The sequence below is a fragment of the Chelonia mydas genome, chromosome 1 (assembly GCF_015237465.2).
Source record: "Chelonia mydas isolate rCheMyd1 chromosome 1, rCheMyd1.pri.v2, whole genome shotgun sequence".
Classification (NCBI taxonomy): Eukaryota; Metazoa; Chordata; order Testudines; family Cheloniidae; genus Chelonia; species Chelonia mydas.
In genome coordinates, this window is record NC_057849.1 from 159,207,811 (window position 1) to 159,226,149 (window position 18,339).

General features: G+C 38.2%; 1 protein-coding gene across 6 annotated transcripts in view; it reads left to right on the plus strand.

Annotated features, from left to right (window-relative positions):
• Positions 1 to 18,339, plus strand: part of HLCS (holocarboxylase synthetase) — a 211,741-nt gene that overhangs the window by 156,677 nt on the left and 36,725 nt on the right. The window contains exon 8 of one of the 6 annotated variants that reach the window (XR_005226123.2): positions 814 to 3,913. The exons of the other annotated variants lie outside the window; for them this stretch is intronic. The gene's annotated coding sequence lies outside the window, so the exon portion shown is untranslated. Of the gene's footprint in view, positions 1 to 813; positions 3,914 to 18,339 lie in introns of those variants that run through there. 6 annotated transcript variants of the gene reach the window in all.

The following is an 18,339-nucleotide window of genomic DNA, read 5'->3' on the forward strand; positions in this document are numbered from 1 at the left end:
TATTAGACTGTATTGCAATCATCTCTTTAGTTGGGATCATCGATCAGCCATTCTTACTTTCTTTGAAAATATGTACTTTTAAAAAAGTGAATTTGATTTTCATGTCTGATATTACACAGGCTAATTTAAAGTCTGAAATCCTATACAGAACAGGTACAAGCACAGATGGGAGTATAAGCTTCCCCTTGTTGCTCTTCCAATATGTTTCAAGCAAGACATGGGGGAAACCATCTCTAGAGAGGGCCAAGTCATCCTAATCTTTGGCTTGTTTGCTTAGATTGCCTACAAGTGTGGTGGTTAATGCTGTTTGATTTGGTGCTTAATGTGATTTTTTTCGGTGTAAATTGTTCTCTGTGTGAAGTAATCCTTTCAAAATGAGGCCTCACAAACTTAGGAAAGCTGCATGTTGATTGGATGAACACATCCTACTTATTTCGAAATTAGGTAGAAAATCAAGTTTGATTAAACACTTGGTTGTCTCTTTCACAAAACTTTTTCCTTTTCATAGACCAGCTCCAGCTATAAAACTTTTTATATTTATAGTTTGATTATTGAAAATTAGTTGCTGGTATTAAGGACTCCATAAACAAAATGATATTTTAGCTTCCCTAATAAAAGCAAATATTTGGTACGGAATTACTCACTATCTCCTGTTACCTTAGTTCTATTCAAGCAGCTCCCAGTGCATTATCTACTTCCAGTGTAGAAAATTAAGTCAATGTAAAAGTATACTCTGTTTTTTAAAAAGAGGTCACGAATAGCCTTTCTTCCCTTGGTAGTCACCAGTGTTCTTATTACGCTTCATTTATATAGTTGGAGGACTCAGGAAGACCAGCTGGGCCCCCTGTCTGCACTCATCAAGAGTTAATTTCTGAAAGAGGTGCTGTTGTCATGAACAAGTGCAGAAGGTACTCTGGTGGTCCTGCCAAACAACAAGAGCTCTTAATTAGCAGCAGTGTTCAATCAGGCTGCTTAACCTGCCACAGAACTGAGGAGGTCATGTTCCTTCCTGCTACGCTGCCCCTGTAAAAAGCACCCAAGAACTGATCCCAAATGTTTTTTGCTGTGAGCATGGTTCCTAAAGACAGTGCATGATCTATTAATGAATCTTCATGATTATGTATACGCACACAGAATTTGAACCAGTATTTTTATGTCAGACCTACTGTTAATACCTATTATTAAATTATTTGTATTACTGTAGTGCCTGGGAGCCACGATAATGGTGCTGTGCAAACAGAGCAAAAGACTGTTCCTGCCCAGAGCTTATGTACAGTAGTTTTACTAGTTATATAGGAACAAAGGTGTGTTAAGCACTTTGCAAACGTATATATCAATGTACTTTATAGTATGCAAACAAATAGCACATGAAGCAAGAAAAATAAACTGAAATAAGTAGTAGGAAAAAATTAGTTTTACATATACCCACGGTATATGTTGCACGAGTAACGTGTTCCTTCAAACAAACTAAATGTGCAAGAATCCCAGTAGCTAGTGAAAGCAAAGGGAAGGGGAAAAAAACAGAAAATGTATTCTTGTAAAACTAGCTGGAAAATTTACCAGCTCAAAGAAAACATCCGCTTGCTTGCAATTTACCATGATGAATAATGAAAAAACTAATGATATATTGCTCAACCATTTAAAAAAAATTACTCTCCCATGAAAGTAATATTTTGCAAAGCTAGAGTCAAATTAAATAAATAAATAAGCATAGGATCCAAGAAGAAATGTAGTCTGAGCCAGATCCCTGAGATAATTCAGAGCCAAACCTGTTAGAATTGTAAACATTAATACATAACATATTAACTCTAATTCTGAATGTTTGTTAGACTAGATGATTCTTAGTCTCCAAGATAGTAAAGAAAGACGTTGCTACAGTTAAATGGACACAACTATCGGCAAGGTTGGGTCCAAAATGTGGTCCAGTCATAATTATTATTCTGGTGAGGAAAGTACTCTCGATTCTTGCAACATTAATGTACTGTATAGCGCACACACACGTGCACTCTGAGTGGAAGGGGTTGGACACAAGTTACTCCTTAACTATTGTGTTTAAGTGGACCTTTTCAACAGATGACCTTCTTCTACTGAGGGAACTTTTTAGGTGTCTCTTTTTATATGGCTGGAGAGTTTTGGCTCCAGCTCTTTTGTGCATCTAAAATATTGCAAATCAGACACATTTTCTTTTTCATTTTAATTTTTAAAAAGTAATAGTTGATCTACAGTTGAATTGACTGAAAAAGTACTAATGTTAGTGAAAACACACCACCACCAAAAATGGTGGGAAATATAAAACTAAAAACAGCCAGCAGGCAAAGCATGTTCAATTTCCTGAATACAATGGAAACATTTTGGATCAGATTTTGCAGTGTCCCTTATTCACATTAAATAGTGCCTTATTCTTCAAGTCATGCAGTTGAAATCAATGGGGCTTTTTGTAGAATAAAGTACTAATAAACTTGAATAAGGGTGGCAGAATCCGGCTCTTTATTAACAAGGAAAAATAATGTATTCCTCTAAAGAGTTCAAATTGTTAATGTAAGTTATATGATTGTACAGAAACCCTGCTAACAAGCTTCTACATGGGTTTTAATGTTGAGGTCATGAATAGGTTCCAGGATGTCTCAACTACCCCTCCCTTTCTTATGGCTTTATGGGAGACGTCCTGGAAACTATGGGAGGGGTCCCAAAATTTTTAAATGTTAGAACGTAGGATAATCATATGGAAAAGGTTTGGGAACCACTGAGCTTCTAGAAACCAGCTTTCCATATGCTTAACTTAATGAAAACCAGATTTATGTTTTGTTTTCTTTTTTTTTAAAGTATTTATTTTCTGCATTTCACAAAATTACTTATATTTTGGTGACTGAGATATTTATTAAAAAGAAATGATTCATTTAACACAGGAAAAGTGTTTTTTATTAAACTTGTACATATAAAATATTTTAATGAAAATTTCACTCTACTGTTGTTTGAAATATCCAGTAAGATAGAAACTTCATCTGCCAAGTTTATTTGTTCTTTGATTTAATTGTCATGGGAATTTAATATAGAGGGAACCTATGTAGCTGTATGAATGGAATAAAAATCCACTGAAAACAAAACTCATTGAATAAGGTTTTTAGAGTTCAAACAGGGTTATGCTGTCACATACTATATATACACAATGGAATCAGTTCTACCATCCTTACTTGCACTGAGTAGTACCTTATGCAACAAGCAATCTTATTTTTAATGTGAGTAAGGGTGGCAGAATCTAGCTCAATACTAGGTAAATCAGGCTTACAGCAGGTCTGCTTCAACAAGTCTGTAGTTTACTAAACGGGGGGAAAAAAAAGTTTCTACATTGTGACTAAAATATTTCTCTTACAGTAAGGATAGTAAGATGGTGGTTTACTAGGTCTGTATAAAAATAAAGTTTCAGTGCTTAATATCGTTGGGTTACTACCCCAGATTACCCATACAGATCAGTCCCATATATTGGTAGCACAGCGGGGATCTATGAAAAGGGAGCAAAAGAGACTTTATTATACTCTTAAAGCTTTTTATACATAGTAAAGTCCTATGACAGATACCTGTCTTGATGATCATCCACATTCTTTAAAAATAATGTTAAGATAAAAGGGCTTTTCAATATTATTCTAACATGGAATGTTGAAAATATAACTCTAAATCTGAAGAACTGTATATCATGCTAGTATGTTTTTAATTCAGAATGAAACTCAACTGTAGTGTGGGGGTAGAGTCGGGGAAGAGAGAGCGCATGCTTCTCTCTAACACAGGGGAGGGCAAATTACGGCCCGCAGGATTGCCAGCCCCATGGTACAGCGGGGCTAAGGCAGGCTCCCTGCCTGCCCTGACCCCACGCCGCTCCCGGAAGCAACTGGCACCATGTCCCTGCTACGTCCCTGCCCCCTGCAGCTTCCATTCGCTGGGAACGGGGAACCTCAGCCAATGGGAGGTTGGGGGTGGTATGCAGGCAAGGGCAGTGCGCGGCAGAGCTGCCTGCCCCACTCCACCTCCAGGAGCCACTGCAGGACATGCTGGCCACTTCCGGGAGTGATGTGGGGCCAAGGCAGGTAGGGAGCCTGCCTTAGACCCATTGTGTGCTGCTGCCACCCTGGAGCCGCTAGAGGTAAGCGGCGCCGGGCCGGAGCCCACACCCTGAACCCCTCCTGCACACCAACCTCCTGCCTTGAGCCCCCAGCCCCCTGCTGCACCCCTCCTGCACCCCAACACTATGCCCTGAGCCCCCTGCCACACCCTGCACCCCTCTTACACACCAGTCCCTTGCCCTGAGCCCCCTCCTGGACACTGCAACCCCTCCCACGCCCCACACTCCCTCCAGCATCCCAACCCCTTGCTTCAGCCCTACATTCATGGCCCTGTATACAATTTCCCCACCCAGATGTGGTCCTCGTGCCAAAAAGTTTTCCCATGCCTGCTCTAACAGGAGGGAAAGCAAGAATCAAGTCAGTCTTACACAGCTTGTTTCTGAGATCTTTGCTCAAGAGAGGCTACTCCTATTCCAAATCTGTGCTGCAGCAGTCTGATGATATATATTGATCTAACTCACCTTTTAGTCACTACTGTGACTTTTATGACAGTGCATAAGAAGAATATCTTATATTTGCATGTAGTTGCACATGGTGTCTAAAAGCTCTGGTTTTAAAATGCAACAGAGAACTAATAAATGAGAACTCTGCCTTTATTTACATCTGTATTCAAAGTATTGCATAGGGTAGGCATATTCTTAATAGATAATTATTTGAGGAGCTTAAGAATATAAGAATGGCCATACTGGGTAAGACCAATGGTCCATCAAGCCCAGTATCCTGTCATCCGACAGTGACCAGTCCCAGGTGCATCACAGGGAGTGAATAGAACATGGCAATTACGAGTAATCTATCCCCTGTTGTCTAGCGTCTTAACAGTCAGACATTTAGGGACACCCAGAGCATGGGCTTGCATCCCTGACCATCTTGGTTAATAGCTATTGATGGACCTATCCTCCATCTAATTCTTTTTTTAACCCAGTTATACTTTTGGTCTTCACAGCCTCCCCCTAAGAGCATAATTTCTTGAGGTGAATTATTTAGGATTTGTGTTTCTAATAGTTCCACTAGTTCTGTAGGTGTTTGTACTCTGAAAAAAGGAAAATAATCTGTATACATCTACAGTGACTAATGAACAGCTGCCTAGTTGTAAAAGACGGATGGCTGTTAAAGCTGTTCTGTTGACACAACCCCTGTGCATTGTAAAAAGGGACCATACTCTTTTCATAGAGCAAAAATACATTGGAAGTCTTTGTGACTTACTGTGTAAGTGGAAAGATGGTGCACTAATCCTTTTGTACATATATGCTTATCATGGCAACCACATTGTTCTGATGGTTTTGTATAGCTCTGAGAGAATTCAATGTATCTGTTAAAAAGGGATTTTGGAAGAGAATGTTTATCATCGTTCTAAGAAATGTGAATGTTGGAATCTTGGATGAGTTAAGCCAGTCAGCTTGATATTTGCAGGGTGCCACTCATTGTGTTCAGTTTTTTTGTTTTTGTTTTTTGCAATCACTATTTTTTTTAATAATCTGGTTTTATAATTCAGTAGTTTCTGAAAAACAAGGACAATAACAGCTTAGACTGACTAAAGAATTCATATCCTGATTATTTTAAAAATTAGTAAATATTTAATAGGTTTGAGTCAAAATATGATACCTGTTTCAGGTTTGTGATAGTTCAGCATTTCTTGTGTAAATTTATGTTATTTACTAAGAGAGAACAGAAGGGGAGGGTTGGAGAAGGAGAAATGCACTCTAGATCTAGGAATTTAATGGAATCTACAAGGACCCTAACCATATCTGTAATATGGAAAGGCACAATGATCTAGTATCAAGCATTTTATCCTCCTTTAAAAATTTTTTTTTCATGTGTTAGAGTTATCTGGGAACCAAAAATAGATTCTTTTTTTTGTCAACTTAAATGTGAAATGCATTCACATTTAAGATATTAGTTTCTAAATATATCCTTGTAAAAGAACTACTGAAATTATTTTCCAGGACTATTGTTCAGGGGTGGAAGATAATGTGTGTTTATCATGATCCTGTTTTTTTGTCAGAATGCAGCACAAAGTGATTATTCAGGACGTAACAACAGCTCGAATTGAGTAGTTTCCCATGCCTGTGTAAAACCGTTCATCTAAATCCTACTCTTCACTTAGTTCGCATCTATGTAAGTCGTAAGATAACATGTACATTGTGTTTATTCTCTGCTCATAATATCTTCAGTGTGTAAAAGATGCTCAGAAAAAATTGTAATAAACATTCTTTAGCAAAACCTGGATTGCACATGTCTAATTTCTCTGCTCACATACCAATAAAAATACCACAACTGGCATCAATGAAAATAACTTCACACCAAAAAATTAGAACAGTAGCACAATAGTCATTGTATTCAGTAGCAGGATAGTGTTCTAAATTTTGGTGAGTATAGATTAATTTAAGGAAACAAAAAATTGGAGAGGAGAATAAAGGTTTCAAAGTGTATTTTTTGAGTACAAGAGTGTGATATGTTGAATGTTCAAATGAGATGTAAAGGTCCCTTGGTACTCTTTCATAAGAGTTAGGAGTTGAGTTACCCTGGCCATATTTCCGGTTAATTGTTCATCTTAGGTAATTACATGCTGGTTACCTAAATTCCTCTTATGGTTTTAAATTGGATAAATCATTTACCACATTTTGTGCAACATACTGTTAAGTAGTGATGATGCTGTGTGTTGTTAAACAATTGCTTTGGTTAACCCCAGAGGAGGTCTTATGTGATTGGTCAATGAAGTAACCTTTGTGTCTTGATTCATAGAGCCCTGCATGAATACAAAATTTGTATCCGCATCTGATATGCAAAAATGGTCCATGAATATCTGCATCCGTGGATATAAAGCAGATATCTGCCGACTTGCAGGACTCTATCCATTCAACTTTGTGAGGTGCTTCTGGGTCTTTTAATGTAAAAAGTACTGTTTAATTGTAAGATCACAGTGCTTGTGTGTTTGCAAGCATATAGGCAAGGAAAAAATATATTTTTTAAAATGACCTAGTGCCTTTCATCCAGAGATCCCAACATGCTTGATTACTTCACCCATCAGTGAAATTCATCTATTTCTGATATGGAGGGTGATAGTTCTTAACCAAATATGCAGCCACGTATATACAAAAATTCAGGACAGAAGAACACGCAGAATACTATGGCTAAATGAAAATACTTCAGAATTTTAAGTAGGCAGAAAGTAATTGTACAGTTGGAATTTAGTTAAGATATTTGGACTGATATTCCTAATTTGGAGTAGTAGGCATTAATTATGGTTTAGAATAGATTAGATTACCTTGACACAATGAACCATAATGACCTAAAAGAGCAGTTACATTTTATTATACCAGTGATTCACAAATTATTAAAACTTTGAGACTGAGATTCTCTGTAGGTACAGAGATAAGGCTATTGAGAACCTTTTTTGCAATACCTGTACATGTATTTAATGCTCTCTGGGTATGGTATATGTATTTTAAAGTGCACTTGGAACACCTCAAGCAATCTGATATACACTTAGGGAATGTCTGCACTGCAGTTAGACACCTGCAGCTGGCCAGTGCCAGCTGACTTGGGCTTGCAGGCCTCAGAATACGAGGCTGTTTAATTGCAGTGTGAATGTTGAGGTGGGACCCCACAGGATTTTAAAGCCCGAACATCTACACCACAATTAAACATCCCCATGAGCCCAAGTCATGGGTTTTTAATTGCAGGATAGACCTACCCATAATCTCATCACTGTTAGTATAAGAACCAAAAAATTATTTTGGAGTCGTATGAGGATCATACCTAATAATTCACTGAGAGGATACTATCATAGAATCATAGAATATCAGGGTTGGAAGGGACCCCAGGAGGTCATCTAGTCCAACCCCCTGCTCAAAGCAGGACCAATCCCCAACTAAATTATCCCAGCCAGGGCTTTGTCAAGCCTGACCTTAAAAACTTCTAAGGAAGGAGATTCCACCACCTCCCTAGGTAATGCATTCTAGTGTTTCACCACCCTCCTAGTGAAAAAGATTGTCCTAATATCCAACCTAAACCTCCCCCACTGCAACTTGAGACCATTGCTCCTCGTTCTGTCATCTGCTACCACTGAGAACAGTCTAGAGCCATCCTCTTTGGAACCTCCTTTCAAGTAGTTGAAAGCAACTATCAAATCCCCCCTCATTCTTCTCTTCCGCAGACTAAACAATCCCAGTTCTCTCAGCCTCTCCTCATAAGTCATGTGTTCCAGTCCCCTAATCATTTTTGTTGCCCTCTGCTGGACGTTTTCCAATTTTTCCACATCCTTCTTGTAGTGTGGGGCCCAAAACTGGACACAGTACTCCAGATGAGGCCTCACCAATGTCGAATAGAGGGGAACGATCACGTCCCTCGATCTGCTGGCAATGCCCCTACTTATACATCCCAAAATGCCATTGGCCTTCTTGGCAACAAGGGCACACTGTTGACTCATATACAGCTTCTCATCCACTGTAACCCCTAGGTCTTTTTCTGTAGAACTGCTGCCTAGCCTTTCGGTCCCTCGTCTGTAGCGGTCATGGGATTCTTCCGTCCTAAGTGCAGGACTCTACACTTGTTCTTGTTGAACCTCATCAGATTTCTTTTGGCCCAATCCTCTAATTTGTCTAGGTCCCTCTGTATCATATCCCTACCCTCCAGCATATCTACCTCTCCTCCTATGTTACAAACAATCTCAATTGCATCATTTTTTAAAGGAAAAAATATAATTGAAGTGCAAAATCTCCATAGTTAACCTTTACATTTTCAGTGCTGAATGAGATTTTAATCATTACGTTTTAATTAAGATCAATGGGAGTGACAAGGCAAGAACCCTATGCAGTTCTTTGACAATATACTTCTTTGATTTAAGTGCTTAAAAACTTAGAACTTTAGTTAATACTTTCCTTTCAAGGGTCTGAAAAGAATGCATTTAATAGGATGCTGCAGGACCTAAGGATATTCGTAACATAATATCCTCTCAGTGAGTTATCAGGTACTGTATGATCTTGATACAACTCCAAAATAATTTTTTTGTTCTTGTACAAATAGTGATGACTCAATGAGATTATGGGTATGTCTACACTGCGATTAAGATTTATATATGTATACACACATTGCAGGGTTATACAGCTTTGGATAAAAGGATTATCATAAGTGACTGATATTTTTAAGCACAGTACCCTTCTAAGTCTATAGAACACTGGTGTATTCTGCCTTTTGAGCACCCTTTTTTCATTAAGTAAATTAGTTTTAGAATATTCAATTAAATGTTTTTTAAAACTGTATTTTTTCTGAATTATTGTGCCGTTTATCTAAGCACTGTGTTCTGTTCAGTTAGTTTGAAAGAAAAAATTTGGAGAGTTAAATTTTCATCATCAGAAGGAAATCATACCAATCTAAGTGCTTTGCTAAATATTGCCAAGGGGTGAGCAAAGTCATATTTTTACTTAATGTATATAAAGCTATTCTGTTTTGTTTGTATATTGTCTTGTACAACAGGATACATGTTTTTTTGCTTGAATTCTAGTGCTGTAATCCATTTTAGATCATTCTGCAGACAATTTTACACATACAAATAGAGATAGTATGTGTCATGGGAATAGTGGTGAGGTGTGAACCCTTTCATTTCTAAATCACAGGTTCGAATCCAATCTGAGGTCCAGTCCTGCAAGTTGTTCCATGTAGGAGGACTCATGGTCACATACAGAGCCTAGGGGGTCCACTCATGCAGAATAAATTTCATGATCATACTCAAAATTAGTAGTAACCAAAAGTCAGAAAAACTACTATACCCCAAAAGTAGCAGTAAACTGTTACATTGCTATAGCATTATCCATATGAGGATCTTAAAGTATTTTACTAACCGGAATAAATTAAACCTCACAAGACCTTTATGAAACATTGTAGATAAATATTATGTGCATTTTAACACAGGGAAATTGAGTTGCAGAGGCTATGACTTTTGCCCAAGTTCACTCCGGTATTTATGGAAGAAATTGCATATATAGGTAGAAAAGAGGCCATGTCCAAACAGAAAAGAATTTGATTTTATATAATGATTCAAGAATCTCAAGCCTTTGAAGTAACATGAAATACTAGAAATGTAGTAACTGTGCAGACAAATGAATTTAATAATAGCTTGTCTGCAGTCTTGGATATTAGAAATTATTTTATTGACAGGGAATTCTCGTCAGAACATCAGTATCATCCCCTACCTTTTTTTAAGTAACTTGGGACCTTCAGTGTCAAATACAGACCTACTGGTGTTAACTGTTTGTTTGCTGTATCCAACTTCCTGTTTCTTTTGCTGTAATATGGAAACTTATTGATTCTATTGTTTTTCCATTCAGCTTACATTAATGCTGAATTGTGTCATGCCCATCCCACTGTACTATTTTTTTTAAAAGTACCTGGAGGCTGCACCACAAACATTCGGGTAAATAAAAGCTTCATGGGCTACAGAATTCTGTGGCAGTAGAAACTTAATCTCAGTTTGTTTGGAAAACTGGTAGTCATGTGAACAGCTGCATTTCACGGGGCCCCATGGCAAGCTGTCCTACAGATAGTGTTTTCAGTAGCTTGCACGGCAAATGAAACCATAAGAAAGAATTTAGTCCAGATATGGTAAGCAGCTACATCAATCTCCTTGCCTGCCAGGCTGCTTTGCCCCCTTTTTCTTTCAGTCCTAACCTTCCAGTACATTCACTGTATTAAATATAAGATATAAACATAAACAGCGTATTAATTTTGGTGGCTTGAGCAGAAAAATCAAATAAAAATTAGCCATTCACAAGAATAATGACAAGTAAGGTCTGGAAATGTTTTACCTTTGATTAGGTTAGTTTTTCTTTAGCACCTCATATTCTGTTTAATCAGCAGGTTACTTTGTCCTCTTATATATTACTTTTTAAAAAATGGTTTAATATTTTAACTTCCAATTAATGCTGCTAACCTGCTTATCAAGTATTTGATAGTAAAAAGCTGTATTAATAACTGATTTGTCTGATTGCTGCGTTAATAAGTATGCCTGCAAATTTAATTTTGACTGTCAAACATTGTTCAATTGTTTGTGACATAGAATGTATCGGCAGGAGGTCGTTCATGTCTGTTGATGTGTTCCTGTGCAAAATCAGATTTTTATATTTAGTGTGTGTAGATGCACAACTCACAATTAATGTTCTACCTAGAAAGTATCCTGTTACTAAAGAGACTTGCTTAATGAACCTGTCCATCGAGCATCTTTAGGACACTTTTGAGATTGATAGCCTCCAAACTTGACTGATTTTTTTTCCCTTCTGCTCAGTACCATAGTTCGTACTGTGTTATCCTTCTAAAATTCAATTATTTTTCTTCAAGGAAAAAAACACTCCTAAAACCTCAAGAACACAGCAAAAATCAGGGTTAGTAACCATACAATAATAAATCAACATGCATGTGTGATAGGGAGAAAGTAACTAAACCTATTTTGGCCACTATCTTTCAAGGAATTGCTATGGTAGGGAGCAAAAATTGATTTGGAAAAAAAAAAAACTTGCATTGGTAATGGGATATGGAGCCTTTGACCTAGGTCATTGGTGTGAATACAGCCCAGATTTGTATTGACAAGAAATTGTTACCATCTGAAGGTTATTTTGTATGTGTAAATGAGTTAATAATCTGATCTAGTAGACATGTGTTCTCATCACAAAAACTGCCACCAGATAGGCTCCTTGACTGGCAATCTCAGAATTCAAGGCTTATTGAAAGGATATGCTGTAAGCTTCACCGTTTACCAGAGATTGAGCACACTGGTGGAGCAGTATTTTATCAGAGGACTTATGCTGTTGCTGACCATGCTGTAACCCTTCTAGGGACAGGTAAAGGAATCTGTCTCCATATTGCTGACTGGCAATTTTCTTGAGCACTGAACTCCTAAAATTACAGCAGATATTAAAAAATGAAATATAACATCGGTGTCCTTTTAATTGTGTAGGAGCCTGTTGATTTTATAACCTCTTGTCATATTCTGGGTTGCAATCCAGACCAGTGAGGGATTGTGTTACTGCCTATCCTGTAATGCTGGGTGCCTAAGATGGTCTCCTGCTGAAGCCCTCTTGTCTGAACGCTGCCAGCTAGTGTACAAGTTTTGTGTGTTAAGTAGCTCTGACTCAGCAATTCTGATTCCAGCAACCTGCTTGTTACACAGCTGCCACACTCTGGCCTCCCCCAGCCTTTGTAACATCTGGCAAGATGATCCCAACACTCCCAGTCCCGAATTTTCCCAAAGCCATGTGTTCAGGAATGTCCAGCTTTCTCTTTGACTACTCAGAGAGATATTAAGGTCTGTTTGTTCCCCTAAAGATACAATACCCAGCAGCTTGCCATTTAACTAGAATTAACTTTTAAATTTAATTTCAGTTTAAATCAAGCACAGCGCTTGGGTTGCCTAGATTAAAAGTAAAACAAGTTTATTAGACAAGGGAGATAGGATTTTAAGTGAGTTCAAGTATGAAGAATAGAGTTAGAAATGGTTACAAACAGATAAAAGTGAAAAACAATTTCTAGAGACAGAGAGTTAATAAAACTATGGTCTTGGCTCAAGGTAACATTCTCATCACAGTACCTTCTGGCAAGGTGGCTGACTAACCCCTCTCCCACAAAGTCCAAAGTGCTCAGTTCTTTGTCGTCTTAGGTGAAAGATAATTTGGAGTTTTTCGACCCTTTCTTTTATAGTCCAGTAAATCTTTGAAATAGATTTTTTTTTTTTTTAAGATTACTCCCAAAGTAAAGTTAATTCAAGCTATGAGGAAGGTGACATAGAGTCTGATGGGGAAGCAAGTTCCATGCTGATTTCTTCCTCTGCTAAAATGCAAATTGAACAGTTTCTTTCAATCTCCTCCCCCTGCTGTGATGCTGAGTGGCTGTCTCCTCCCCTTGTTGGCTTTATGGTCCTGATTATCTTTTATGTAAATTGTATTCCCATTTTCTTTTAATGTACCTTGGAAATACCTTTCAGGTGGCAAAACCATATTCCTTTGTCTAGGTTGGGGTAACTTTAGCCCTGCCTAGCAGACACACTTTGATAATGTAATTTCCAATGTCTTTATAATTTTGAGTTTGTCCCCTGTTCATACACCATGCAATAATATTAATGATCAGTATGTTGTTAGTTTTCTATTGCTATCTTACATGACACCTTCTAGATACAGATTATGACATTAATGAGCTGGATACCAGGTACCAGTGAGCCCCTTGCTGTCTTGCATTGGGATGTTGTTAGGTTCATACCCCTCTCTAAATGAACTTAGAATACCTTAGGGAAAGTTTCAGCACCTGAAATAAGTAATTTCTGAAAATAACCTTAGTTGTATTATTCTTAGGATCTATTTTTAATCTTTTTACTTTCATATGTGTGTGCATATATGGCGTAGGGTAGATAAGCTGTGATGTAGGGTAGATAAGATGACATAGATAATTGCCTGTTATGTACAAGATGTGTGAATGTGCATATAGCTATGCAACCACACTGACATACCCTTGTTTTTGTTTAAATAAGAATATTGCAATCAAGCACAGTGTGAATATCACTCTACAAAATCTAGCCATTACCCTGCTGGGCATGGCAGGTTTTGTTTTATGAAGCAACTTTAAGTATCTCCATCTTCATTTTTTATTTGTAATAAAACACGGAGAATTTCCATGTAGTTTCACTTTGAATAAACACACATGGTTGTCTCAACTTCAAATTAAGATTTGTTTGTTGTATGTGGCTTTGTGTGTTATGCATGTCAGTTTTCAAGGGTTTGTATAGAAGTAGAGCAAAAAGACACTAACGCTCTAGAGGGAATGTTCTGTACTTTGACAAAGGTCTGTTTGATCATGTCTGCATTTGATTTCTGAGTGAGTGTCCCAGCTGTGTTGCTTGCTGCATACTAATGAATATAATGTGAAAACATTGTCTGAATTGGGTGCATCTTGTCTGTTACAGTGCTCTGATTAAGTCTCTAGTTAAGTTCTGATACATTAATTCCATGAATGTATGACTCTGTCCAGCATGATATATACAGCAGTGCACCATTGAAATGCCACGGAAAACACCATTAAAATTCCACGAACCTTATATTCCTGTGTATTCGTGTCTTAATGATAGTTGATTTATTCCTTGGTCTTGGAATATATTTAGCTCTTCTGTACATTTTAGGGCCTGCTCCACTGAAATCATTGGTAGTTTTCCCATTTGCAGCATACATGTTTTGTGTGTATGAGTTAGTTATGTTTCCCTGTAGTGGCTGGACTGCAAAGACCTACTACCACTGTTATAGTCTGAACTTTTATTGTTTTATCTACATTTGGCCTGGTCAGCCTAAAAACAGCAGGATCCAGGCCCATTATATATCATCATTATTACTGTAGTACTTAGGAGTTCTGGTCTTGGACCAGGATGCCATTGTACTGGGTGTTGTAAAATCCAGAATGAAATGTTGGTCCCTCCCCTAAAGACTGTACATTTGCGTATAAAATAAGAGACAGCAGATGGGTGCAAACTAGCTGTTTGAGTAGTACAGGGAAACAATGAGACAGTATTGGTCACTATGATGGGCAGTGGTCTCAGCACACCAGAGGGCTAACCATTGTTAAGCTTTTATGTAGACATCACAGCAAAGGTGAGTTTGGAGGAGGATAAAGAGATCATTTTATGTATGTGGACAAACACCTGTCAGGGATGGTCTTAATAATACTTAGTTCTGCCTCACTGCAGGGGATTGGACTAGATGACATATTGAGGTCCCTTCCAGTCCTACGATTCTATGATTCTTTGTTTATGGGACCTTCCCAAGCATCAGGGGCAGCACAGGAGAAAGTATGAAGATGATTGTTTGAAAACTTAATAAATGGGCGTTGGAGGCTGGCTTCATAGAAAGTACACTTACAAAGTTTGTGGATACCAAGCTGGGAAGGGTTGCAAGTGTTTTGGAGGATAGGATTGAAATTCAAACTGGAGAAATGGTCTGAAGTAAATAGGATGAAATTAAATAAGGAGAAATGCAAAGTACTCCACTTAGGAAGGAACAATCAGTTGCACACATACAAAATGGGAAATGACTGCCTAGGAAGGAGTATTGTGGAAAGGGATCTGGGGGTCATAGGGGATCACAAACTAAATGAGAGTCAACAGTGTAACACTTGCAAAAAAAGCAAACATAATTCTGGGATGTATTAGCAGGACTGTTGTAAACAAGACACGGGAAGTAATTCTTCCACTCTTCTCCGTGCTGATTAGGCCTCAACTGGAGTATTATGTCCAGTTCTGGGGGCACCACGTTTCAGGAAAGATGTGGACAAATTGGAGAAAGTCCAGAGAAGAGCAACAAAAATGATTAAAGATCTAGAAAACATGATCTATGAGGGAAGATTGAAAAAAAGGGTTTGTTTAGTCTGGAGAAGAGAAAACTGAGAGGGGACATGATGATAGTTTTCAAGTACATAAAAGTTTGTTACAAGGAGGAGGGAGAAAAATTTTGTTCTTAACCTCTGAGGATAGGACAAGAAGCAAGGAGCTTAAATTGCAGCAAGAGAGGTTTAGGTTGGATATCGGAAAAAACTTCCGAACTGTCAGGGTGGTTAAGCACTGGAATAAATTGCCTACGGAGATTGTAGAATCTATGTCATTGGAGATTTTTAAGAGCAGATTAGACAAAGACCTGTCAGGGATGGTCTAGCTAATACTTAGCCCTGCCATGAGTGCAGGGTACTGGACTAGATGACCTCTCGAGGTCCCTTCCAGTCCTATGATTCATGGACTGAGTGGAGGTGGGAGTCAACATCTTCAATAGGGAATGAACGATGATAGGTAGGGTGGGGATAGGCTGAGAAGGGCCTTGAAACTGAAAGACAAGCATCTTCTGTTTGTTGCAGTAGCCTTCTCCAAAACCACCCCCTTTGTTTTTGGGAGAAACAAACACCAAACTGGTATCTCTCCCAGTCAAAAGAGGAGTCTGATACTCTGTTGTCATCTGTAACCATGGTGTCCTGTGAAATCCAAACTGCAAACTTCAAACCAAAACAAACTGTAAATTCATTAACATTCTCCAACAATAATCACAAAGTGGGGAGGAGAGAGTGGGCTTTGTGGTGGAGGACAGAGCAGGAAGGGATGCTCTTCTTCTTTGCTTGCTAATATCATCTACACTGTGTCCCAGCTGGCCAACTCAAGATCCCTCTTACATGTACCAGGAGTATCGGATGTGAGCGCTCCTCATACTCTTACTGCCCCTTTGGGCGAGTTTTGCAACAAGACAACCCAAGGGCATGGACTGCTCTTCAGACCCTGCCCCGCAATCCCATATGGCTTTCTTCCAAACAACAAGGTCAAACACCACTTAAAGGGATTTTTCAATTTGAAAATTGCTTTTATCTGAAAATTATGTATCTGAAACAAAATTATCTGCAACAAAATAGCAAAAAAAAATATCTTTTTTCAGTTTACTTTGTGCATTTCGCAGCACTTTGTATAGCCACTTTCACAGCTCTCTATATAGGAGGAGGCCTGCGACTATTACCCAGAGCAGTGGTGGGATCCCATGGTATGAGGGCAGGTGTGCTTAGTGCCCTGGATTGTCATCTGCTCCTGTCCCTGGGGCCTTCACAAAGTTAAGGGAATATACTTCCTGCTTGCTTTTGGAGAACCCAACTGAAAAGGCTACACTGAAGCCTCTGGATTTACTTGTACCAGATTTGGCAAAGAGAACCCACTGTGTTAGGATTTAAATATTAGTTAAGTTTTGTGTTGAGTCTGTGGTATAATTTTACATCATGGTGGCTCTTTCTGAAGTCCACAGTGGATGCTCTGGCTAATGTAATATAACTTCCTTATTTTGAAGCACCATCTTAATTGACCATAAATTTAACTCTTGGAGTCTGCCTTCAAGGTGGAGCTATTGAATATTGGGAGTGTTAAAAATCTTTTATACATTTTTTGGAAAAAATGAACTTTTTTGTGTGTTTTTGGGCATTGGCTCTTGCAAGAGAGAAGTGCTGTATGCTTTAGTCCTGAAGTTAGAAATCTTGTTTTTCGGTTGACATTATTGGTTAGCAGCTAACGTGAGACTGTGTAACTTATAGAGGACATTATTTTCTAGTTATTAGGGAGGGACATGGATGTAGAACCCTATGTGTTTGGCTGTTTGTTTTCATTTCTTCTTTAAAAAGAAAAGATCATTGTATTAAAAAAGTAATGTATTTTTTCTAGATTTTTGTCTTTTTTAGTTTTCTTATTCAGATGAGAGCTGAGTGAAAATAAAATTTCTGCCCATGGGAAATTCTGATATTTTAACATTAGTTTTCCTCCCAATTCAAGCAGAAAACTGAAATATCAACATCTTTTGCAGAATAAAAAGTTCTGAAAAAATTCTGTTTGTTTTCTGTTGTTGAACCAAATCAAAATGTTTTGTTTTAAGTCAGCTCAATATAAAACTTCATGTGCCTGTGATGCCGTGGTGCCTGATGAAAATTTTAATTCAGGTGCTCCTTGCCCCCACCCTCCCCTGGGGCAGGGTTCCATGACTAGACTAGAGCTCCCCTGTTGCACCTGCAGTCCTGTGATTCCCATGATGTGTCACATGGCTTGGTCAGAGGAGAGACCGCATGGAATCATAGGAGATGTAGAGTAGCGAAGAAGCACAGCCAGTAGGGGAAAATTGAACCTCGCAGCCCCAGAACTACAACTTCCATGAGGCACTGAGACACTGTAGACAAATGCAGTTTAATGTTGAACTAACATGAAACTAAAGGTTTTGGTTCAATTCAACAAACCAAATGTTTTGAGCAGGTTGAACCAACCCAAAATACTTAGTTTAGATTTTCCTGGTGGAAAATCAAGTTTTCTACAAAATTGTATTTTCTGTTTTAAAAAAATCATTTCCATGGAAAATTCCCAACCAACTGTAGTATTTTAGAACAATAATATCCACAATGGACAAACAACAAATACTGTACAAATGATGATAACAAAGGAATAATTCTGTGAGCTAAGTCGCTTGTCCCCTTCTCCAGTATATCTCCATAGCAATCTGATGCATTTCTCACTTGTAAACCTGTTTTTTCTTTGAGAGAAATTATTCCCATATCACACAAAATTCTTCTGTTATGTAGTAATCTTATAAATAACAGCTCATAGGGAGCAATTTCTACCATGCTGCATATAAGTTTCTTAACAGTGAAGGGGTGAAATCCTTGCCTTGTTGAAGTCTTTGGGAGTTTTGCCATCGAC